Below are 25033 nucleotides of genomic sequence, written 5' to 3' on the forward strand. Positions count from 1 at the left end.
CTTTGGGCCATCAAAGGGCTGTGTTCTCTCTGTACTATGTCTGTGGCTACCTTGAGATCTTTATCTTGGCCAAAGCCATCCTTGAGAAAACATAAAGAGAAAAAGAGAGGGAATAACTTTATAGTGTGGTGAGAAAATGAGCTATAAGTAAGATAGGCTGGAGGTACAAACCCAGCTGTAGTGGGTTGAGTGGTAGGTCCCCTCCCCCAAAAGAGGCTGACCCACGGAAACTATGAATGTGAACTTAATTTTAAAAAGGGTCTTTGTAGAAACAAGTAAGGATCTGAAAATGAGATGATCCTCAATTAACCATGTGGGCCCCAAATCCAGTAGAGAAGTATCCTTCTAAGAGACACTCAGAGGAGAGATGGATGGAGAAGAGAAGTCTGTGGGAATACAGAGTTAGGCAACACAAGCCAAGGGATACCTGGCACCACTGGAAGTTAGGAGATGCAAGGAAGGGTTCTTCTCTAGAGCCTCTGGAGGGGAGCATAGCCCTACCAACACCTTGATTTCAGACTTCTGCCCTACAGAACTGTAAGAGAATATATTTCTGTTGTTTTAAGCCACTGAGTTTATGATAATTTGTTATAACAGCCAACAGCCATTGTAAACTACTATACCAGCTATGCAGCAAATTCCTTGTTTGGCTTTGGGCAAGTCTCTTCATCTTTCTAAGCCTCAGTTTTCTCATCTATAAAACTGTGGTTATTCTGCTTATCTCAGCATTGTGAGGACCAAATGCAAAGGCATGAGTACTGGCCCAACCCAGTGCTTGGTACATGAAAGGCATTGAAAGCATACCAGATTTCTTCTTCTGTCCTGTCCCATCCCTTTCCATATATGACATTTCAACATGAAATCTCTTTCATCTTCTCCTCCTCCTAAAATATCTGCAAAACCAACAGCCCTCCCCTGAAGAATGTTCTATTCTTCGGGAGCTGTTCTTAAGGCTGTCAAAGTAGAGGCGAAAGCACGGTACAGCTGGTATTCTTGAGGCAGTTGGGTGAGAGCCATGAAGATATTAACATTTTTTAAAAAAATGCAGTTCACTGAACACAACCCTATAGTGGAGCAGCTGAAGTCCATATTGCAGTCACAGTGGGGCTGGCCAGCTGGGGTCTGTTTCCTTCACATGAGGAGGTCTCAGGGTACATTTTCAGGGCTGCAGAACAGACAGCACACAGGAGCACATATAATATTCTGAGCTGCAGAAAGAAGCTGATATAAATGGTTTTGGCTGGATGGGTTCAGTTCACTGACTTTAGATCTAGAAAGTCATGACTGATTATATCCCACCCAATACAGGCTGGAGAAGTCATTGTTGGAATTTAGAGCATGTCTTACTTGAATAAATGTTTTTTAAAAGGCTGTGCTCTTCTGAGGCACCAGAAAGATGAGAAATTAAAAAGAGCACAGGTCTACATTTCATTTCTGTCCTTGATCAACTGCATAACCTTGGGCCAACTGCTTAACTTCTTTGTGACTTCATCTTTATGGTGAGGTTGTTGGAGCCGCTCATGTCAGCACTAATGTTCTGTGGTTCTGTGAAAACTCGAGTCGGCCCCCATAAGGTCAGGTTGTAGATCCATCTAGCCCACATCTTTTGTCTGGCATGATTCCTGAGGATAGTAGAATTGCAGGAAGGCAAGAAGGGAAGAAAATTTTAGAGAAAAATGTAGGGTGTTGTCTTATATGTTCCATCCAAAAGCTAGCAGTCATCAAGGGGCGAACTAGAAACTAGAACTAGAACTAGAACTAGAAACCCTGAAAACCCTCCGTTCCCTCGTTCTCTTGAGGAACCTCTGTTGACGACAATTACACCATCTCTAAATGGCACTGTGAACCCACTGCCTGGGTGTTCAGTGGGCAGGAGCATTCATGGGGATGATCCCCTCTTATGAGGTCAGTGGTATTTGCCTTTGGGACATTGAATCCCCTCACTTTGCCTTTTCTGCTGGAGGCTGCTTTCTTCAGACTTCTCCATGTTTCCTGGTACTGACTGACCAATTCATTAATGGTGAGAGGGGAAAGGAATGGGAAGGAAATAAGCATTTTTTTGAGTGCCCATGTGAACTTTATACCATGAAGCATCTATCATCACACCTACCTTCTGAGGCAAAAACTTTATTCCCATTTTAGAATTTATAAACCTGAAGCAAGGAGATGCTTGGTAAGTTGAGCAAATTGCTAACTATTAAGGACGATATTCAGTAACCCGTGTCTCTCTAGGAGCCTGAACTTCATGGCATCCTACCCCTATACCATGAGGTGAGACCTCACCTACCAGCCTGTGTCTCTGGGTGTGTGTGTTGTACACCAGGTACTGGACTAAGGGGAGTGGTGGTGGGGGTAGGGGAGAGTGGGGAAGAAGAAATATGAAAAATATTTGTCATCTTTGCTCTTGAACTTACTATCTAATTAGATAAATACAAGTACCATAAAGGAGATACATAAGACAAGTTAACACTTTTATCAGCAATATAATAGAGACATGGTGACAGCCGCTAACACTACGGCAGTTACTATACGCCATGTGCGAGAACCTCTCCAAGTACTTTGTCACTTGTTCATTTCTACAACCTTCTGTCGGTTTTTTATAGCTGAGGAAGCAAAGGCACAGAAAGCTTGAGAAACTTGACCAAGGCCCCCAGCGTTTTATTTCCAGTTATGGAGCCAGGACTCAAATCCAGGCTGCTGAGCCTCTCTGCTCCACTGGTTATATTATTACTCACCAAACAAGAGAATTGAAGGCCCACTTAAGGCTCACTGCTAAGAAAGAAGATCACCTCCTGGTGATCCTGGTGGGTTTTATAGAGGAAATGGTACTCCAAAGGCCCATTTGGAAATTGCCTTATATCATATCAAAGAATACATTTCTAATGATGCAGTTTGCTAGCAGCTCAGAACAGGACTTTGCAGTAGAGGCTGGGCTTCTCCAACTTCCCCAATCTCATATTTCCGAACAAACTACCTATTTTCTTTTGAGTTCTAACCTGAGATTTCCCTCTGAAATGAAGGGGTAGGAATCAGTTATTTTGAGAACATGTTTCCCTTGGGGGAAGCAGTGCTTGGAACCAGGGGCCCCAGGAAAGTTGCACTAATCCACAGCTAACTATGGGCCGTGATAGGATCTTGGAGTGTCAGGTCCTGCAGTTTTTCCAGAAGCACCGATAGGAGTGAGTGCAACAGAATTATGGGCCTGGGTCAGTCCACATGGCATTTCTTTAGTAAGCAAGAGCCTTGTCAATTGCAACCCCACTTTAAGGGGTGTGTGGGATTGAAACAAGATGGTTTAAAGAAGGGACTAGTGTCTGTGCTCCAGTCTTTTTTGCATTGCAAGCAAGCACCCCCGTGCTGAATACCAGGGGGTCTTGATAACTCCATGCAAAGGTGGGTACAACTGAGGCACGTGGGGAACCAGATTGGGAGAGGCAGCCAACAGAGCCAGGTGGGTTCTTGGAGTGATCTTTTGAACGATGGCAGTCAGATCAGGCGCCAACATATTTTAGGGAGGAAAACAATGAATTTACTGCCATGACCAGGTAATACCCTCCAGGTTCCCACACCCCTCACACTGTGTTTTTTTCCACCAACTTGTTCACTGATTCACCTCACCCTCTTTCCTCCTCTATCTCTCACTCCTGCCTCAGCTTTCTGATTTCACAAATCAGGAGATTGTACTTGGAGAGAAGAGACTTACCCAAGTGGCTTATGTAGTTGTTTTCAGAATATGAAACCACAGTTTCTGACTCCTGGTTTGAGGACTCGATTTCCTAGTAATGCTGTACTGAAATCTGGATTTCCCTTTAAGGCAAAGAGAAAAATAAGGGAGTCTTGAAACGTCTCTGAACTTGGATTTGAATTTGAGGCAACAACCTTAACTTCGGATGAGATGGTTGGCTATTAACCATGAAACCCTTATGAAATGAGTTTGGTCAAAGGGGTTTGGGGAACTGTTTTAGAGTTGAGTGCCTCTGTGACAACCAAAAACATTTACTGTTTTGAAAACAAATATGTATCCTTTTGTAATATTCAGGTGTGGGTAGATCTGGAATACTCTTTTTAGAAAAACATTTGCTAGGAAATCCACTCACCTAGTGTGATAATTAAAAATGGTCACATTATTTCCTATCCCTATGTTCATGCCCCTTGGCAGTGTGACTATCTCTCCCATCAACAGTATTTACTCTGTCCACCTCTCAAATCTAAACTTGACCTTGAAATTTTTTTGATCAGTGGGCATTACCAAATATGGTATAGTAGAGACATAGGAAGTATCTGTGCCTTGGGACTTACCCTTTTGCTGAACACCCTGAGATGGCCATGCACACAGATTGGTTTTACTAGAGGTTGGAATAAACTAGAACAGAAAGAAGAGACCCCCTTGGGTCAACCAGTCTACAGTTAATCTGCCACCTGACTGTAGTAACACAAATGATCTCAGGTGAGAAACAGCTGAGCCCTGCCGAAATTTCTGACCCAAAAAATCACGAACAAATACAGTGGTTGTTGTTTTAAGTCACTAAGTTTGTGGTCTTCTGTTACAGCAGTAGGTAACAGATATGCCTAGCATTTCTAGCAATTATCTTCTTAGACATTAACTCAGTTTCACAAAAGTTATCCAATAACAAGCCCAGTCTAGACTTTTCTCCCTCAGGTTTAGCTTGGTGTGAGAGGGAAGGAGGAGGAGGAAGTGGAAAGAACTTCTTAAAGTGTTTTGGTTTGTTTGTTTGAGAGGTTTTTCCCTCAGCCTAATTTATTTTTCAGACTCATCCGATTTGATTTCCTCTTCCTGACTCAAGTCTGAACTGCATTCAGGTGTCCATGCAGTTGAATTTGATAGTTACATTGGCCATTTTTCTGTTTGTTTTTAAATCTGCTCTCAAACCCTGCTCTGCTTTGTATGTGTCACAGGGGCTTATCCTCAGAAACTGTTTCCCAGGTTCCCTTGTCCGCTGGAGTCAAACCAGGTTCAGACAGTGAAAGGCACTAGTAAGAGATTGCAGGTGGGCAGAAGAGAGAAGAAGCCAGTGTCTTTCTTTCCTGGTCTCTCTGCCTCAGATGGACATTTCTGGCAGTGGCTGGGTCCCTTCTATGGCTCCATCTCCTGTGGGAAGCCCTTTCCACCATGGTCCCAGTCTTCACTCACTGTGCCACCCTGAGTCCAGCTTCCGTCAGGGCACTTCGGTTCCCAGATTGCAGTAACCTTTTCTTTGACCCTTCAGTATAGAGATGGTGGCAGCTTTCTGAAGTTCTATCCTCTGGGTAGCCTTCTCTTCTCTTGCTTGTTATTTCAGCTCCTCTAATACCTTTGAATTAATACCCCGTATTGCATTTTCTATTTTTGAATGACCTCTCCTGGAGTTTTGTTTTCTCGACTAATCTCTGACTTTTATGGTAGGATTTGAGGTCTCTAGAAGGGAAAGAGTGAGGAATGTAACAAAACTCACCTTATGGAGAAATACTTAAAGGAGATCTGTTTTCTTTGTACCTATACAGAGATGAATTTAACTTTAACCTTACAGTAAAGGGCACCTTCATTTTGGCTTAGAGTTGAAGGGCGTTGCTATATTCAGCCTTATCATGTGTCTGAAGTAAGAGGAAAAAGGCATAAATGCATGACAGTGTGTGTTAGTGAATCCAGTCCTCTGGATGTCCCACAAAGATTCTGTGGCATGACCTTTCCCAAATAGTCTAGGATAGTGGTTCTCAACTAGGGCAGTTTTGACCCCCTGGAATCATTTTTTGGGGAGACCTTTTTAGTTTTTACTCTTGGGATAGGTGTGTGCTATGGGCTGTGTGCTAGTGGGTATAGACTAGGCATTCTGCTCACCATTCTATGATGCACAGGACAACCTCATAACAAAGAATAGTCTGCTCTAAAATATTAATAGTGCAAAGTGTGAGATACCCCAGTTAGGAATTGCTAATTTCATGTCAGTTTTTTCCCAACTTCCTTAGCATGTGTAGGCAATACTTTGCTTTACCCTATCTTCATCTTCTTGAAGACCTGAAAATGTCTCTTTATGTTCTAAGTGGTGCCTCTTTGGTTCTGAGCAGAAGAGACTGTTTCCTCATTTTTTAAAAAATGGCTTTCTGGCTCAATTTCTTATGCTAATAGCAGAGAAGTAGATTGAATCCTTCAGAGGAGGACCTGAATCAAGGTAGGAATCAGATGTAAACAGGAACGAATTTGCAAGAAGTAGGGATTTGGTTTAGTTTTTGCTTATGGGCCAGAAAGATGGCTGTAGCGTCTCTAAACCTTTGGGAATTCTGTTTTCTAAAGCTATCCTTGGTGAGGAACGTCGTTCCAACATCTGCCACAGCTGAAGGCTTTGCACCGGACAGCATATCATTAGCTTAAGAACAGAGTGAGCATGTGCAGATGGGCCTATAATTTTTAATATGACATTGGCCATAATTTATCATGTCATACCACCCACTCACAACAGGCCCATCAAATGAAATGCTAAATGCCTTTCTTATCAACACTTGATGGGAAAATGCTGTTCTGGCATCTTCCTCTAAAGGAAACAGAAATCCAGCCATGTTCTTTGCAGCCTAGAGCTCTTGTACACAAGATCAGAATTGTTTTTCTCCCCCCAGATTTATAGACATTTACAAGAAAGCACATCCTGTTTGGTATTTAGAGGGGCAATGGAGTGAGAGACAATTATTTAATAAGTTTCTTTTTCTTGAAATTTGTTCAAGCTGTTTTATGACTTATAAAAACTCATATATATTTTTTCCACTCTTAGGAACAGCTTGCTCTTTTCCATTCTTATTTTCCACACTGACTTTTTGTGGCTGACCCATGTACCAATTATTAGAACTCCTTGGGCAGTGGTTAGTTCCTCCACAAAATGGGTATAGTCATAAAATATTGACCCCAGGAGAAAAAGGGCTTAATTCTGAGGCCTGGGGTGAAGTCCGTGTGTTAGAGTCCTATTAAATTAAAGGCTCAGTTTCTACTGTGGGTGCCGAGACTGGATCCTTCTTTCCCTGTTGGTGGCACCACTCAATAGTGCAGACTTTCTGCAAAACTTGGGTGGCACCCAGTCAGCCCAGGCCTGGCAGGGGAGTCGGATTGAAGGCAGAATATGTTCTTAGGACATTACAACTGTGTGGATCTTCTCAGGGCTGGACTGGACTCTGGAGCCAAGAGAAAACTGTTTCTCACATCCGTAAGAGGTAGACAGTTGGAAGGGAAATCTTCAACTTCCGAAAATTTTAAGGAGATGGAAGTGTTCCTTCTTTTCAGATACCTGCCTGTGTTTGACCCTTTAATCATTTTAACAAATGCACTTCTAGATGGGATCAGCTAAAATGCCTGGAGAATGGGTCCTGGTTCATTTAATTTCCTAGTTAACTTAGGGGAAGCCACAGATGATGATTCTTTTTTAGTGTTTTTTAAAAATGTAATTTATTTTAATTTTATTTTAAATTCCAGGATAGTTAATATGCCACAGATTCTTCTTGATTCAACCTAGTTAAATATAATTTCTGTGACTAAGGTTCTCAGTGCTGAGTCATCCTTCTCAGATCCCTGGTAGAGGAGACGGCTGGGTGACAATGCACTGATCCCCAAATACTCCTGACATTTCATGAAGCATGCCTGAAAGATGAATGCTAAAAAAAAAAAAAAAAAAAAAAAATCAATCCACAACTTTGCCTTTTTTTAAAAAATTGCATTCCTATGAATTGAGGTCTGGTTGTGACAATTAAGAGGACATGAAGAGTTACAAAGCCTGGCCTGTCGTAAGCTCTCAGTAAATGATAGTAAATCCTTGATGTTACTACAAGAAAGCATTTTTACTTTTAAGCAGTGCTTTTTATAAAATATTATGGTACGCTTCTAGGTGACCTTGAAGTAAAATACTAACACAACTTTGTAAAACCAAAATGTGAATGGGAAAGGAGTATCAATTTTTCCTCGTGAGCAGGTTTCAAATCTCTTATTTGGAAGATTTAAATGTAAGTTTGAAGAAGTAGGACCGAGGTCACGTCTTCCCCTGTTGGACATTCTTTCTGATGAATAAGTATTAAAACTGCTTTGAATTTGGTTTCCCCCTCAGATAAGGATTTATTTTTTCCATACGGTCTTTTCTTTGCACCTGAAGGAGCATTGAGGGTGAAAAATAGAGGCCTGTTTCCTGTTCCTAACTGGAACCCTCAGAAGGTTGTCAAACCAGAGCAACAACTCTGTGGGATTTATGCCTGGGACCTGTCAAAGTAAAATTATCATAGCAAGCCCTCTCTGCTATCAATCAAAGGGGTATTGGGGATGGCAAGGACAGGCATTTTTCAAACTTTTTTACTGTGCATATTTAGGTTTGTGCCTGGGGGAGGAAGAGCTCCTTTGAACAGCTCTTGTAGATTTCTTTTCCATCAGATGGCAGCTCGCAGAACTGCTTAATCTTCCCCGAAGGGCTTCTCTCATTGGCCTGCTGAGAGTACAGTCGGGGACGATCCAACAGCAGATTCCAGAAAACAAGGCATCGTCCTGAGAGGACACGTGATGCGAGTCTGGTCCCTCCGAGGTCATGCCTTGGAGAGTGGACTGTCTATTTACGCTTATTTGCCCTCCCTTCTGTAAGGATCACGGGGGCCTTTGCAAAAACAGACCCTAAAGCAGACGCTGCCCTCAGAAGTTGTGTGTGTTCTTCTGTCCTCTGAGGCCATTTCCGCATTTGTCAAGGCAAAGGTTGAAGGGGAAGGGACAAGGAAACGGGTCCCCCGTTCATTCCTGTCTGTCAGAGATCCACTCTGTCACGATAACATTCAGGGAGTCTGTTTATCTGTCCGGCTACTGGAGGTTAAGGCAAGGGTAACACAAAGAAGAGAAGAAATCCTGTTTGAAAAGTTTACAAATCCTGCCACAAGGGCTGTAAACAGAGTTCAGCCCGTGGTGGAATGTGTAAAATACTGCCACATTGATAGGGACCTGACTCTCTAGCACTACAAACCCGCTCATGTAAACAGAGGAACAGTTGCTGCCGATCGGGTCTGTTTTGGCTTAAAGTCTGAAGAACACATTGCCTTCAAAGTGAATTCTTAGGTGTCACTTCCCATAAGTTATGGCAGAAGATTACAAAGCTACTGATATAACATATTAGTTTGATGGACAGAATTATACCCCCAACGCTTCCTGCTCTCCCCAATGACGCACACTAACTTAGTGTGCTGTGACAGCTGACTTGATTTACCACCAGTCCGGGAGGCCAACCGGGAGAGGGAACGTTCACATGGACGCGGGGCCTGAGACTGGCCCAGAGCCTAGTTTATAAAGCTGCCCTGTAATTCACCACAAATGTGTCACCATTAAAAGAGGAAAAAAGGATTGCAGATAATAAATACTCTCTAATTTATTAGCTAACAACAAAGAGATCAGAGCCAGTTGTGATGTGATTGTTTGACATAATATTGTCAAGGAAAAAAAAGCTAAGTTGACCAGAGAGGTAAATTACACATTCAAGCAGATGCATCAGATCTTGGCTTGTCACAAGCCCAGCTAAACAAAACACCAAACAGAGGAGAGAACTGGCAAAGAGCAGAGTCATTTATCTCTGAAAGAGACATATTCAAGAGCAAGTGAAATAAGACATAGTTCTTTTGGACTTGGTCAGAGGCCAGGTTTTAACTGTTATAAATTAAAGGTTTTGTGTATTGGATTTGGCAATTCTAGTTGCTTTTGTCATGGTAGAGAGATATTGGATTTTTCTGCCTGTCTTAAACCCATGGTTTGGTCAGCTGGGATGTCTATCCTTGCAGCTAGCTGTTGGAGGGCCTGTGCATTCTGGTAATTAGAACAAATATCAGAATGACTCTTGTATGCGGCCCGTTATAAAAGCAGTGGCTTTAGAAAACGTCTTAATCGCCTTGTTTTTGTATGATTTCCTTCATTGTGGTAATTTAGGAATACTTGTACAGGACACCGCACAGGGATTTATATTCATATCAGAGTCATGGGATGTTGGGGTTGGAAAAAAAACGTTGCGTCCTGCATCCCACCCAGGATGCGCAGATAGCTGTGTGGTGTTGCCTGGAGGCCTTCCAGGGTCTCCGAGCATCTGCTGCACGTTAGGACAATAGAGCTCAGAGTCACCCTGTGCCCGCTGGGCTTTTGTTCTTGTGTAAGCTACTGCCCAGAAAAACTCTCCCCTCTAGTACTTGGGAAGCTGGGTTTTCAGACCTAAATGGTCGCCTCTGCTTTGTCTCTTGTTTTATTTGTCCTCAGTTTTAGCCTATTGTTAGAACTTAGATTTCTAGGTTTTATTCAGCAATCTGAAGGCAAGGATGGAATATAATTGAGAGGCTGGAGGAAATTCCATTCTCATGGGTATTGATTCAAAGAACAACAGTTTTTTGGTTTTTTGTTTGTTTGTTTGGTTTGGTTTGCTTTGCTTTTTCTTTTTTTCTTTCTTTTTTTTTGGGGGGGGGGTATATGTAGTTGTTCTGCTGTAAATGGACTAGAATCTCTTTCTTTTTTCTTCTTTTTTAATTAATTAATTATTTTTTTGCAGAACCTTATCATGAGAGTTTTTGTGAGATGTTTTGTTGAAATCAATATATTATGTTTATGTTCTCACTGATGTACCTGTTTAATAGAAGTTTCTAAATGACAAGAGAGAAAAAAAGAAGAGGGGGTGGGGTAGAGGTTGATTTGGCCTGGGTCATCCTAGGTGAAAAGGATTTGTTACTGTCATTTCAAAGTGCTCATATATCCTACCTTTAATAAAGTCTTTTACTTTTTTTTTAAAGATTTTATTTATTTATTTGACAGAGAGAGATCACAAGTAGGCAGAGAAGCAGGCAGAGAGAGAGGAGGAAGCAGACTCCCAACTGAGCGGAGAGCCCGATGCGGGGCTTGATCCCAGGGCCCTGAGACCATGACCTGAGCTGAAGGCAGAGGCTTTAACCCACTGAGCCACCCAGGCACCCCAGTCTTTTACATTTTTGAGGAGAATGAGATTCTCCCCTTCCTCCAGGGGAAAAAAAAAGAGAGAGAGAGAGAGAATCTGAATCTGCTTTCCCCCCATGTGATTTTTGAAATGTTATAAAGATTTCCATGATCAGTTCTATATGAATTTTTTTTGTTGCTGTTATAAAATAAAATACTTTTTGTCTGGGTCTACACACCTAGCTTTTTATGTTTCTCATAAGCTCTCTAAGGGCTTCCATCTTTTCTTTATCTCTGTTTTCTTTTTTTATCTCTGCATTCATCATTCCAACTTGAAGATATAATTTCATGATGGAGAAAATAACAAAACAAGACTTTATTAATTCTGCCTTTTCTCTGGCATTTGAAGGTTTTTTTGTTTTGTTTTGTTTTAGTCTGCTTTTCCAACAGTAAACTTGTTTTCTTCCTTTGAGCATTGCTTTTGTAAGTGACTTCTTAAAATCTGAGTTCATCAGAATGTCTCCCATGCAGTCATATTGTTTTGATTTCTTTGGCTGTATCCCCATTCTTCTTGGTTCTCCAACCTTCTTTGTTGCTCATTTTCATTAATTATATACCCAGAATTTTATTTTTAGTGGCATCTTTCCTTCTTGAGTTTCATGCCTTATTAGAGTCAATATGGAAAGGCTATTTTTATTTTCTCTGATTAAAAAAGGTGCTAATTAAATGGAGGGTATTTATATGTTTATGTTCCCGAATTTCTCTGTCATTAACCAACTAGGCATGGTCACTTTCTCCAAGGGATCTCATATCTTTCATACTACCAGTATTTGTATACTGTGTGTCTGGTCCTTATTAGCATTCGCTAGGCTCAATGAGCTATTTTCTGTAATGTTATTACCTTTTTAGTATGTTCACTAAGTGAATTCCTGTTAAATTCTCCTGGTTTCCAAATAAGACTTCCTTTTCTCCCCCATCTGCTATTCTCTTTCCTTTCAGTTGGAAATACCTTCCTTTTGAACAAGGTGTACTCTAGCATTGTCACATTCTGGGCATGCATGATTACCTGCCCTCACGAGTTTATTTCAAGTTCATTTTATTTTAGGATGTTACAAACTCCTCCCCACCCCCAGGACTTCTTCTTGCATCTGGGATATGGCAACAAACCCTTCTTAGCTAGGCTTTCTAGGTCCTCTTAACCTTGCCTTCCATGGACCTTTTTAGCCTTTCCTTCTAGAAGCTTCTCCCTCAGACTTTTTCTAGTCATTTTAGTTAGAGGACAAACAAAACAAACAAAACAAAAGGTCATTAAAATGCCATGTCTTTCATTGCTTTTTGTTTTTTTTTCCTCTATGAATAAGAAAATAATTTGTGCCAAATGAACTTTTGAAGTCTTAGGACATACAGTCTAGGGCCAACCCAAATTAGAAGTGACTCCTAATTAATACTTCCAAAAAGGGCATTTTCAGCTGTTCTTTAAATCATCAAGGATTTACTAGAGAGAGATGACTCTTGTGGTACTGGTTTATATCCATTGGGAATAAGACCTAGAATTTCAGAAGCATCGATTCAGAGAGAAAACTTCAGGACTCTGAGGACAGCAGGAGTCTGTAGTCACCCATGAGCACTGAGTACCTGAAGTACACTGATATGTCTACACATTGCTACATATCACTGTCATTATTCAGTCCACAACCATTGCCAGGATAGCTGAAAAGCAAGATTTCACATTAGACAGAGCTAGGAAAGTCCATCTCTTCTGAACCAAGAAGATGGAGTATGAGCCAGATTGCAGATCACAGGGCCCAGTGGATGGGATTGGTGAGGAAATGGATAGAGAATACAGTAGCTTGAAGGCAACATCAGGCAAAATAGATTTAAATCATTTTGAGAGAAATAAATCCTAACAATGGATACATTGTGCCAAAGAAATGAAGCTCACGAAGGAAGGAATTGATTAGGAAGTATACCAAACAGAATAAAATGTAGCAGAAAGGCACATATTGGAGAGAATAAAACGTTTCAATTTGAAGGGTGTGGGGTTTCCCAAGATACCACTGACCAGCTATAAAGCAAATGAATAAAATATATAGCCAAGTCAAATGTACAGTCAATGAGAATAGGTTATTATAGACAAATGGTATCATGTAACCAGTTTCATCTTTACAATTATACTACCCATTATGTTATTTTTTTAGATCTTCCAAGAAAAGCTGGAGTTTTACCTGATTCCTGATAGAGGAAACTCACCTTACAATTGGTATTTAATTAATTAGAAATTAATTAGATATAGGATATTGTTTGTTGGTTTATCTTGGTCCAGGGAACCTTAATGATTTTCTGGAATTAGAAGGGGATTTTACTATAATAAACAGAGTATCACCATGTAAGCTTTTTAATTACCTTTTCTTCCAGTGAAAAGTTAGTTCTATCTCATAACTGTGCTAAAAGGCTCAGAGCCATCAATTATCTTCATTTCTTTTTCTGGAAAATTTGGAGGTTTTTAGGTCAATACTGAAATCATTAGGTCTGTCCCCGGGAATTTCCTCCTGCATGCAAGCATATTCATTTACTATTTCTGGTATATTTCATTCAGGGTCCTTTGGAAAATTTTATTTTTTAAACATTTTTTAAAAATATTTTGTTCATTTATTTGAGAGAGAGAGAGTGAGCGAGCAAGCGAGAGAGCACACAAGCAAGAGCAGAGGGAGAAAAGAAACAGACTTGCCTGCTGAACAGGGAGTCTGATGCAGGACTCAATCCCAGGACTCTGGGATCATAACCTGAAATGAAGGCAGATGCTTAACTATGTTACCCAGGCACCCTGAGAATTTTTATTTTATATGTAATTCTCAACATTAATGAAGTTTATTAACGGTGATCTTTGCAGTGGAGTATCAAGGGTAGGGCAGAGAGTGTTGTCTTTAGAGAGTTTTAAAACAATAACAAAACCAACTAAAACTTAGTCTGTATTTTATCATCACCATATACTGGTAGTTCAAACAAAAAAAGTGATAAAGTATGCCCTTCTGGAAAAAATTTAAAAAATACGTTTTTTCAGTGCAACTTTTAAATAATTGCTATGAGTTCTGTTTTACTTTAATAATATATGCATGTACTTTAAATTAATAAAAATTATCTTTTAATACATATTATATTCTAGTTGAATAACTCCCAGCTATGCAGGCAGCCTTAGTATCTGGGAACGCAGCTACACATATCTGAGAGTAAGTTCATAGTGGTTTGTATCACTGGAGATTATTCTGGGTGGTCAATATCTTCAAAACCCTGGTAGTACATTTTCCTGCACTTAAACAATGGATTTGAAATAGTCATAGTTCAGTGATTGAAAGTTAAAGAAACAGGTCTTGAACTATTTCAATTCTGTCATTCTACAAGACCATTTGGAGCATCTATAGGTACTTGATATGGAAAACACTAAAATAGAAGGCAGACCATGAGGTGCACTATTTTTCTTCATTCATGAAATTTTCTAATGCATTTGAATTATATTTTTAAAATTATAATTTGTTTTTCTTTTTAATTGCTCTTTATTTTAAGACCAAAAAAACAAAGAAAAAATTATTATTCATTGTTATGGGATTATAACTGAAAAAAAATTGTATACATATATGTATTTAAGGAAAGGTCTTAACCATGATCTGCTCCTCCTGTCAAATATGCTAGGTATGGCACTGGGTACTTGTATTTTTTTGGTTATAAGTGATTAAAAACTCAATTCAGATTGCCAAAGGAGAAGAAATGATGAAATTTAATTAGCTCTATCAGTTAGCTTTTGCTTAGTAATGAAGCAACATAAAACCGAATGGCTTAAAATGAAAGTTATTTACTTGGTCACAATCCTTGGATTGGCCAGGTGGTTCTTTCTAGGCTCCCTTTGCCAAAATGAATGACCTCACTGTCTGGAGTTTCAGCTGGATGGCTCGAATAGCTCTCCAAATGGCCTTTCTTCTAGGAAGCTAGCCTGTGCTTTTTCACTGGTGGTGGAAACTTTCCCCTAATAGGAGAGCACAAACGCCAATGCTCAAGTATCTTCAACCATTTACTCATATTACATTTGTTATTGACTCATTTTCTAAAAAAGCTGCATGGCCAAACTCATATTCCAGGGTGGAGAAATAGCTTCTACCTCCTGGAGGAGTGGCAAGGTCATTTTGTGAAGTGGAGTATACATAGGGATAAAAGGAGCAATTGTAGTCATTTTTATGAATAATCTACCACAGACCCACAGAACTGTGTTAGGTTCAGGTTCAGATAACTATGTCAGTAATTTCTCTCTCCGCATCTCATTTCTGCTTTCCTGTGTAATTCGGCTAGGTTTTTTGGTTTGTTTTTAACAAGTTCTGGTAAGATAGCCAACCTCAGCTAAAGGATTACTCTGGCCAATGTAACAACCTCACTGGAAAAAAGGCTCTTTCTCAATGGTTCAGACAAAATTGCAAGATTGACCTTCTTTGGCTGGATTTCAGTTGCATTCCAACTCATGAACCAGTTACCAGGGTCTGGTCCATACCTTGTACCAGGAGATGGGGTCAGCTCCATATGAATCACATGAAATGAATAATAAGTACTGGTTCTCCAGAGAAAATTGTGTTAATCGTTGTCACCAGAAGAAAAATGAATTAATGCTGTATAATCAAAACCAAGAGCCTTTGACGCCATTGATGTGCCCTGGTCACAGCTTCAAGGAGAGAATTAGATTTGGCTTGCCTGCTTAGGTTTATTGTGGTTGTTTAAACTCACTTCTCATAAGCCTTGGAAAGCAACACAAATGCTTTCCATAATAGGTCTATAAGGCAAGCTGTATTTGTATTGCACGTTTTTTCAAAGTCATGTGCACAAATATTTTTATAACAAATTTACAAAGGCAGACAGCATCTTTGCATGATGAACCCATCATGTAAATGTACTGATGTGCCACCTGAGTGCAACTGCAGAGATGTGACCAAAAAGAAGCAAAACAAAACAAAGAAAAAACTCCAGAAATTCAGAATGACATTTGAGCAGTGTACATAGATTTACAGGGTTATTGGGGAAGACACATTTTGGAATACACAAATTTTGGCTATAGAATTGGAAAGTAAACTCCATAAGCCTACTTCTCAGAGTCAAGAATTACTTGGGTTCTCAGTGATTGAAATCCCCATCACCAGTGTTCACTTATGCCAGCTTCGTGTTGCCAGCAAGCTCTACTCCTGCCACCAGCTTCTCATTGATGTGCTTTATCGTTCATGGGTGATTCTCAGTGAAAGAGGCTGAGTGGGTTGATGGAAAGCCCACTTACCTGTATTCAGGGTTAGTTCTGGCTCCACCACAGAGGGGAATAGATAAATCCCTTCCCCTTCCTGGGCCTCAGGTTCCTTATCTATCAAGTGCATGATTCCGGCAACTGATCTCAAAGAGCTCTTCTGGCATATCTGTGTTTTGGCCCCAACACCTTCTCTGAATGGTCTTTGTTCATTCCCCTGTCCTCTGTGTGACTTGTTTAGCCCTTGGCTGGGGGATGTGCACTGATCTCTTCTTCGTAGACTGTTTCCCAGGCTTCCAAATCTGTGGCTTTGGTCCTTAAATTTGGCTGGCTCTCAGTTTTCTCCCCAAGGAGAATCCCCTGGACAAGTTCATGCTTTTCAGAGGCTTTAACCCAGTGAGCCACCCAGGAGCCCCGAAAGGAACCTTTTAAACTTCAATGATTGATCTTAACTTGGGGGTGTACCTCTGAGGTCATCTTTCTCTTTCTATGAAGTTGATTTCAAGGCAAACTTGTTTCTAATGATTGTTTCAATTTGTTTTATTATAATCTGGGTCTAAAAAGGGAACTTCCAAGAAAGTCGTTTTTCATGCCCTTGATTTGTCTCATTCTTTCTCTTGTTTATGGTTTTGCAAAGCATCATTTAAAAGTGGCATGAAGTTCAAAGAAAAACAAAACATGAAAACACTCCAGTGTGAGAAATGGAGTTGATCTCTTACTTGAATTCAGAGCTGTTTCCGAGGAGGGCTTGTTTCCCCAGGTTTGTGTCATGGTCACTTCGTCGTTTTGCCTTTTAGGCTTCAGTAAATGCATTCTTTCATAGCACATCGCTCGAGTTCCCATGTAATTTGTCTCACGTATGGACAGTGTTTTCTCCCCGACTAGACTGGGATCCCAGGCTGCTACTGTGCCTTGCCCATCCCTGAATGCCCTGCACCTGGCCGGACACCTGCTAGATGGTACATGCTTGCTGGGTGGTACACACCGTTGTGTGCTCAAATGGAAAAATAACACATAGACCATAGATGTTGGAAGAAGGAAGTAAGCGGATTTTGTTAATATGGGATCCTGAGAGAGTTAACTTTGTAAACTTGGCAAAGTTTGTTATAGTGGCAAAACCACTATGGACTCTGATAAGTCCCACAGGTTTAAAAAGAATAGGAAGCTCTCTTCAGCCCTCTCCAATTCATCTCTCATTATAATGAGGGGTTTGCTTTCAAAATAACACACTGAGAAGTCATCTCACAAAAGGCTGAACTTGTTACCGCCACTTGGAAGGGGCCAATGTACTCTAAAGGGAACCTGAGAATTGGGTTCATTCATCCTTTGTTCCCCATTTTAGCAGTGAGGTGTACCTTTAATGCTGGAGGGAAGCCTGTAAAAATGTGTTTTTTATTTAGAGGTGGGATGGTCATTTTAGTTGGGTGAATGTGTCTATAAATATTTGAATCAGGGGCACCTGGGTGGCTCATTGGGTTAAGCCTCTACCTTTGGCTCAGTTCATGATCTCCGGGTTCTGGGATCGAGTCCTGCATTGGGCTCTCTGCTCAGCTGGGAGCCTGCTTCCCCCTCTCTCTCTGCCTGCTTCTCTGCCTACTTGTGATCTCTGTCTGTCAAATAAATAAATAAAATCTTAAAAAAAAAATTTGAATCAACTTCATTGCTTCTCATGATGTCTTTCCAGGGGGCAATTCAACACTTCAGATCTTTAAATTGCAGAAGTTTTACCCCATCAGAGAGGTGTCTCTTTGTACTCCCTGTATCTGGTCTGTTTTCATTCTTGGGAGAGGTGTCCTGAGTAATGAGGAGAAAGGGACACAGTGAAAAACATACAACAATATTTTCAGACATGTTTCAGACATGAGAAAGGGAAATGAATGGGACACTATAATCATATGGGAAATGGTGAGAGATAAGAATCATACCCCATACCTAACCTTCTGGAATCATCCTTGCCAATTTCTTATGTGGGGTTCAGTAAATTAAATAAGCTTTCCTTAGCCCGGTACAGTCTGTGATAGCATAAGCCTTCATTGTGGTATCACAGGCAGACATTCAGCTTTGAAGACAGGAAACTGACACCTTTCAAAAGTGAAGGAAACTGTGGCAATTCGAAACATTCCAACCATATTAATTCCAGTGACAGTTATCCTTTAAGTCACTTGAAATGGATTCTCCTTTTCAACTTGCAAAATTTATATTTGATCCTTGTGACCTCTGGGACCCGCAGAGAGGGCGTGTCTCACAGGAGGCAGTAGTAGGGAAATTGCTGATCCAGTCCTTTTCATGTCTTTCCTCACCCCTTTGCTCTTCCCTGTACTTGATTCATGTTTCTACGGTGAAACCTCACATTTTCAAAAGAAAGGTTGGGTAGCGTGGAGTTCTTTATTTAAGGGCAGAATTTTTATTATTGCTTTTCCATGTAGACTGAGAGTATCATCTGTCAGGTTTCAGGGATGAGGACTTCCACATTCCGTCTTGGGCTCCGTGATTTCATCAGACATCATCATCCCCTGGTTAACAAAATTGCTTCCCCTCACTGTGCTCATACCCACAGCAGTCAGTGTGTGCTTTCTCTATCCCGGGAACATTCTGGAATGTGTGATCTTCTCCAATTATGGGCCCATGGCCAGAAAGTACTCCTCACTTTCTACATGGACAGGAACTCGGGACATCTATAATGACCCCTTGGAGGGGCTGGTGTGGATCCTCAGGTTTTTACTTAAAAGTGGGTTAAGGAGGGCATGTATTACACGGAGCACTGGGTGTTATATGTAAACAATGAATTGTGGAACACTACATCCAAAACTAATGATGTACTGTATGGTGACTAACATAACAGAATTAAAAAAAAAAAAAAGCAGGTAATGGGGAGAAGTCAGAGGACACCCATCAGGCTCTTTTGGGCTCCAGGTGACTGGACATTCATCACTGTGAGTGAAGAGTCATGTCTTCAGCTTTGCATGTGTGTTGGTTTGATGTTATTATTAGTTTATTCACACATGAGAGGTGACTTTATTAGTTCATCCAGACCCTGACTTAAAAACAGGAAGACTAATGTGTTATTTGCATTTGAGTGAGGGATGGTGGTCAGAGAGCTACCAGATTGTTCACATCTGTTTTCTAAGGCCCCTTTTTTCTGGTATCAGTGTAATTGATCAAGTACATTAATCATCGGCAAGATTTCTAAGTGAGCATGGATGAAGGCAGAGTTGTTAAGGTTATAGGCCAGACTGCCTGTGTTTTGAATCCTGGAACTAACCTTGAATCCTGGTGTGATTTCAGGCCACTGATTACCTTCTTTAAGCCTTGATGAACTGATCTGGAAAATGTAATCCTAAGAGTCCTTACTCCATAGAGTTGTTGGAAAGATTCAATAAAAATGGTCAAAAAGTATATCAAAATGCTCGACACATAAGAGTATTCAATAGATATTAATACTCATATTAGTAAGAAGTAGTAATTGTTTTTCTTTTAAAACAAAGTTAATTGGATTTTTCCCCCCAAAGATTTTATTTATTTATTTGAGAGAGGGAGGAAGAGCATGAGTGGGGGGTGGGGAAGGTGAGAGAGAGAAAGAGAGAGAGGGAGAAGGAGACTCCCCACTGAGCAAGGAGCCCAACATGGGACTTGATTATGACCTGAGCCAAATGCAGAGGCTTAACTGACTGAGCCACCCAGGTGCCCCAGTAATTGGATGTTTTTTCAGAGTATCTCATCCTAGAATAACAGAATCTGGAGAATTATACTTGCTTCTTCATGGGATACTTCTTTCAGGGGCAGGATTACCTGGTCCCTGCTAGAGGCACACTAACACTTTTTATTCACCAGGAAGTCTTTGTCTAGATTTGATGTTGTTTTGTCTGTGTTTGTGAGTAAGTATATGCCATTTTTTGGACATCTGCTGTCTACCAGCAATGTGCTCTTCACCATGTTACCTAACTTAGTTCTCATATTACCTGTTTGTGGAAAGATGCATAATTTCCATCTTCCTGATTAAGAATCTAAGGTACAGGGAAATAATTAAAATTAGTAGAAGGTCAAGCTGCTTAGGTCTGTTTATTAAATTTCTTATTTCTGAACTAGTCCTTGCTACCCCTTCACTTAAGACTGTATATTAGACCTTGAAATACTAGTATCTATTTGGTACAGTGTCATTACTTTCTGTTTGGTACAATGTGCCATTTTTTATAAGTTTTGGGGAATACCATAGTATCTGTATATAAATGGAGTGGATGAGTATTGAGACTTCATTTACAAACTCAACACATTAAAGTTCACAATTAGAGCTATAATAAGAGATCAATTTATTTTGATTCCAGAGAGCATTCAATCTATGGGTAATGATCCAAAGGAATATATAGTCTGGGAGTTCCCAAGTAGCTCTTCAGTGATATAGGAGGGACATATGATATTACCAAATTTTGGGAATTTCAAATTTTAAGTAACCTTTCTTAGATGGACCCAAGATGGTCATGCCTCCTTCTTTAGGGACAATTCAGGGATGTGATGAAACAGGTAGTTTGATATAGAAAGACATCCCATAATGAATGAGCATCTCCTACCTCTCTATATGCAGTCTTCTCTCTCTAGGCAAGAATGCTCTTAACTTCATAAACATAATATTCTTTGTTTTCTAACAGCTTTATTGAGATACAATACACATGACATACATTTTTACCCACTTAAAGTATACACGTCAATTGTTTGTTTTATCTCATCATTAATTTTTAAAATTTAAAATATAATAACATAAAATTTGCCATTTTAACCATTTAGTGATATCAATCACATTCACAACATTGTGCAACCATCATCACTGACTATTTAAAAACTCTTTCACCACCCCAACAGAAGCAGCTCCATTCCTATTAAGCAATAATTTCTCATTCACCCTTCTTGAGCACCTGGTAACCTCTATTTTGCTTCGTATCTCTATGAGTTTTCCTACTGAGGATGAGTGGAATCATACAATACTTGTCTTTTCTTGTCCAGATGATTTTAGTTAGCATCATGTTTTTGAGGTTCATCTGTGTCATACTATGTGTTAGACTTTCATTCCCTGAATGAATGGCTGACTAATACTCCAGCATACACTTCGTATTCTTGTATTCCATCCACTGCTGTTGCTCTTGTGAGTGAAATAATCAGGTTTGTGTCAGATGTTTCATATGACTCAATCAACTTGGAAAACCTGTTGAGAATATTTCTGGAATGGTACTTCCCAATCTATAATCACCAGTACTATTATTTACTTAATGATTTTCTTTAAGTCAGTTCACTTTTTTTCTTACTACTTTGGATACTTATTATATCTTGTCCTAAATAATGTTCATGAAATCCATTGACATAAATACTATTACTATTGAAATGATTTAAATGTATTTGGCTATGTAGTTCCTAAAGTATCTTCTTTATCTCAGCCTAGTATATGATGTACAACACATCTCTAACCACTGAACCTGGAGGGTGGGCTTTTATGTAAGTATTAGTATAAATGTGGAACATACTCTCTCCTACCCTTCCCCCATGAAATAAGAAATGTGACAGCCCAGGGTCTGGACTAGAAGTTAATTAGAAGGTTCAGATTCTGGGCCAAAATTACCCTTAATCACCTCTGTGATCTTGGCATAGTCCCCTGTGTCTTAGTTTCCTCTCTGTGTTAAGCAGGTTGGGATAAATCATCTCCTTTCTTCCTGCTCCCTCATTTTTGGGCACTCTGTTTCTTTCTTCTCTATGTTCAGAAATGTGACAGGCTTAGCACACGCTTTTGTACTTCTGTTCCATGGGGCTGTACCAAAAGGGTTTTCATTTCTTGGGCTTTATAGTATTTCCAGTCTCTCCCCTTTTTCTTCCTCTCACCCCCATTATGTTAGATCAAACTCAATCTGATATAACTCTTTTTTTTTTTTTTAAAGATTTTATTTATTTATTTGACAGACAGAGATCACAAGTAGGCAGAGAGGCAGGCAGAGAGAGAGGAGGAAGCAGGCTCCCTGCCGAGCAGAGAGCCCGATGTGGGGCTCGATCCCAGGTCCCCAGGATCATGACCTGAGCCGAAAGCAGAGGCTTTAACCCACTGAGCCACCCAGGCGCCCCAATCTGATATAACTCTTAATGATTTCATATTTAAGGAGGACATTAAGATAGCCTGCATCAAGGACATCACTTACCTTCATTTAGAACTGGGGGCATCTGCACTGTGTCCATTTCTAGCAGCAATAAAATGGCAGTAAATCAGAAAAAAATGCCATGCTCCTTAGAGCTTTGAGAATGAGCCTTGGAGCATTCTGCTTACAGGGATGTCAGCCTGTTGGGGAGTAAATCAGCTCTGTCCTTAGACCCCATTGCATCAGGCGGATCTCTGATGTTGTATGATGGGCTTGAGTAGTCAGTCAATCTCTCCCCCATACCCCCTCACTGTGGAAGATGGGGATTGTATCCAGCCTGTTTTCTCCTACTGTGTTTAGTGAGCTTATTGGCCCCATAGGTTTTATTACCAGCCACAGCTTAGCCCTTGTCAGAGAGATTATTATATGAACCCTGTGTGACTTCTGACTTCAGAAGGGCCTTGGATTTACATTTTTGCATTCCGAAGTCAGGAATATAAATGACTAATGGAACACTAGGCCACCGAATATTTATATATCTATTTTGAAATTTACATTTCTCCCTTTCTTATGATGGGGTTTGCTGCTCCTGGGGTCATAGTTGATGGGCCAGTAGTATCAGTGGTGACATAAAGCAATCATCAGGGAGAGTGCTTCCTAGCCAGGGTGGCACACTGTGATGTGCTGTAGGTTATTATGTTGGCAATTCAGCAGTCACTGAACACCCCTCCCCCCCATCTCCTTGGCCCTCTCCCCACTTCCCTTTTATGATGTCCAATAAATTCTACATGCTCCAATTTGCCTCATCCACCCACCTAATACTATTTGAATTAAGAGTCTCTTTCTTAGCTTTCAACAATGCAAACTTTGCTTTCTCCAACCAAATTATTCATAAGGGCCACTCATGAGTATGCCAGAAAGGGGGCGGAGCTATGAGGATATGGACAGTGCAAATTTACTGGTCTATCCGGAAGATGAGGTTGCTCGGCTGTTGAACTTGTCAACTACATGATATATTGAGATGGAAGAAAACATGTGTAGATATGCACTATTATCTTGGATGAATAGACTGTGTTAGATCAGGATTTTTTTTAAAAAGTGATGCCTATCCCTTAATGTTCCCTGGATGCTGAGACTTTTTATGGTGTATAGTAAAAATTAATTGGAGTAGGAACAACAATAGCAGCAACATTTCTTAAGCTTTTACTACAAGTTGAATTATTCCAAGCCCTTTGCCTACATTTTTACAAATTCTAGCCTTATAATGTTGGTCCTTTTTGTAAATCCATTTTTAGAGGTGGAAACAGGCCCAGAGAGGTTAGGAAATTGCTCAAGGTTACACAGCCTATAAAGTGACAGAGCTAGGCCTAGGCGTCCTATTATGTGATACATGTTCTGAACACTACCCAGTACAGCCATGTGGAATGGGCCAGAAGTAGGAGCCTTGAGGTAAATATTGATTTTCCATGAGCCCAGTCAGCCACCCATTATTATATTTTTGTATGTCCATATTTACAGAGCATCTACTATATGTGGGCCCTGTCCTGGACACCAGGGATATAGCAGTGAGGAGGGCAAACAGTCTCTGCTTTTGTATGGTTAACATATTAATAGACATAATCAGATTAGGTAAACATGCAAACAAACGTTGGGTGGTGCCTCAAAGCAAACACATTAGCACAGTGCAGTGGAAAGCATCCAGATGGGGAGAGGGGCTCCTTTGGCTAGGATGGTTAGAAGAGGACTCCCTGAGGAAAGGAGGCCTCAGCAGTGAAAATAAGTTTGGGGTTACCATAGGTTTCCAGTAGAGGAAACGCAGGTGCAGAGACACAAGGTGGGAATGAGTGTCTTGTAAGAGAAAGCCAAGAGGAAGATGGGTGTGGTGGAAGCATTATTGGCCATGGAGAGAGAGTCTGTTACCAAGTCAGGAGGTTGTCAGGGCTCAGATCATCTGGAGCAGGGCAAGGAGTTTCGATGCTCTGATGTTTTCAGTTTCTCTCCATCAATATTTTACTGCCTGCAGCCCATTCTTTTTTATGGCCTGTCTTCTTTTCCTTTTGCTGTGACTCAAGCCTTACCTCATAATGGGCATTTTAATCCTCTCTGTGATGCAACTCAATGCTGCTCACTGGGCATCTTGCTTTGTTCCAGTTCAGAGCAGCATTAAAAAAAGAACAGAGGAAGTCTCCAGCCGAGAATGGCTCAGGAAGGACTGCAGGTTGCAATCTGAAAGCTCTAATGAAATCAATGCCACTGTACATCCTGTCCACAAAACTGGGGGGCAGTTGCCTGCTCTTTACTGACGCCATAATATACATTTAAGAGTTGCGTGAACTCACAGAAGCAATTAACTTGACCTGTTAATCAGTGGTAAGGTCTCCATCAATAATAATAATTCTTTTTATTGATTTGATAAGTGCAGTGGAAATAATCACATAAGAAAGAATAGCCATCTCTTTTTCCCTTGTCCTTTGCCCACATGCTAAACACTAAGCCATCCAGGCTACGTCAAGAGTGACTTCTAGAAGAAGCTCTCTGCAGATCTACACATAACCAAGAATTCCTGCCTTATAAAAATTTCCATGCTTTCCCGTTGAAACAGAAGTTTTCAACTTTCAAGTCCTTTGCTAATTATTGGCAAAGGAAAGCTCTCAATGTCAGTGATTAAATAAACACGTTCTCTTTTAGCATTATTGATCTTCACTATCGTGTTCTTGTTGGTCAGTCTGTGATCTCGTTTTGGCCAGAATT

General features: G+C 40.5%; 1 protein-coding gene and 1 long non-coding RNA gene across 4 annotated transcripts in view; one reads left to right on the top strand and one right to left on the bottom strand.

Annotated features, from left to right (window-relative positions):
- LRMDA (leucine rich melanocyte differentiation associated) overlaps positions 1-25033 on the top strand; it is a 1046803-nt gene that overhangs the window by 758930 nt on the left and 262840 nt on the right. The window lies entirely within an intron of this gene.
- LOC116573770 lies at positions 565-24310 on the bottom strand. Its single transcript, XR_004278987.1, has 3 exons — positions 24203-24310; positions 3704-3807; positions 565-1622 (listed from the first exon to the last, which is right to left on the bottom strand). It is a non-coding gene; the product is annotated as an uncharacterized LOC116573770 (long non-coding RNA).

The sequence above is a fragment of the Mustela erminea genome, chromosome 14 (genome assembly GCF_009829155.1).
Source record: "Mustela erminea isolate mMusErm1 chromosome 14, mMusErm1.Pri, whole genome shotgun sequence".
Taxonomy (NCBI): Eukaryota; Metazoa; Chordata; class Mammalia; order Carnivora; family Mustelidae; genus Mustela; species Mustela erminea.